Source organism: Dendroctonus ponderosae, unplaced genomic scaffold (genome assembly GCF_020466585.1).
Source record: "Dendroctonus ponderosae isolate FM_Combo_2020 unplaced genomic scaffold, Dpon_F_20191213v2 Dpon_F_20191213_1, whole genome shotgun sequence".
In the NCBI taxonomy this organism is placed as follows: domain Eukaryota; kingdom Metazoa; phylum Arthropoda; class Insecta; order Coleoptera; family Curculionidae; genus Dendroctonus; species Dendroctonus ponderosae.
Window position 1 is genome coordinate 11247152 of NW_026017110.1, and position 1377 is coordinate 11248528.

Sequence of the window (1377 nt, forward strand, 5' to 3'; positions counted from 1 at the left end):
TCCTATTCATCCTCTTTCGGACACAGCACAACAGAGTACCGCTTCACACTACAAACTTCTGTTTATATAAAATTCTACTGAAAAATAGAACTTGTGATGAAAATATTTAAATTAAAAGTATAAAAGCAACTACTTCTCGGTCATAAAGAAACCAATGAGGGGTCACGTGCTCCAGCTGTTTGGAGTGAATCTTTTCAGTGATTTCCTACAAGCAGGTGTCATTACAATTATTAGCGTGCCCCCCTCATGCGTTTCTCCAACGCTAAAATTTCCAATCTACCGCTACATACATACCATAGGTAAAGCAACTTTAACTCCCTACAAGTCCCGGTTGTTAGAGACACCAATGTAGATATTTTTTATTAATTAATGTACACTCAGAAAATATCAACATTTAAAAAGTAGTTTTATTAAAAATTTGATTTACGTAGAATAGAATGCTTACAAAAGAACACATCCAATCCCAAGGGTAGCCAAATATGTACCCTGATGATGGCAAAATAAATTTGCAAAATGCACGCAGTTCAAATTGATTACATTTCTGATTCAAAAATAGATGAAAATATATCAACAACAAATTTTACATTAAAATCCTATACCGGGTGTCAATTTGAAAACTTCCCACCCTTATTATCTTTCTTGCAGTTGAAAATATAAAAACTTGGAAAGACCCGTCAATTTTAGCAGTAGGGGGGACACTTAAATTAAAATTAATATTTTTAGCTTCATTGTTTCAATCCACTAGGACGGGTAGATGTCACCCATAGAATCTTAAATGGGAAGGGGCGTCAAGTGGTACATCGTTTTAAAGGGCGTTCCATTCCCTTTACATTAGTTATTACTTTGTTGCTGTTGTTCAGAGGTTTTAGAATAATTGCGTTTCAAAATTACGGAAACAATTAAATTGAGCCTGTATTGAGATTTTGGTTTTCAGATTATTGTTTAAACTAAAATTTTGTCATTGAAAGTCCAGAAAATCTAGTTTAAACAATTGACTTTCTACAATAAAATCCCTGGGATCTACTTACGCACTCTTCGCGTCTTATTAGATGTTCAAACTGTTGTCTATTTTTTTGAAAACAATTATAAAGTCTCATATAGAAATGTTTTTCGGGCTTGTAAAGCCAGTAGTCCATGGGAATTTCTTCCTGACGCTTCGTCCACAACTGCGGTGAACATTTGATAATGTGGCGATAAAGGCGATGAGGCAGTGTGCGAAGTGATCTCCGGTGCTTTCCGACTCAGACCATAGATGAAGACAACTATAGATTGCCCACTGCCTGGCACAAAATGATAACAAGGTTTTTTACTGATACTGTCGCCATCTATTAGCTGCTTCCGACTCTCTAACGTCATTGCCCCAAAATACCCCCCTCC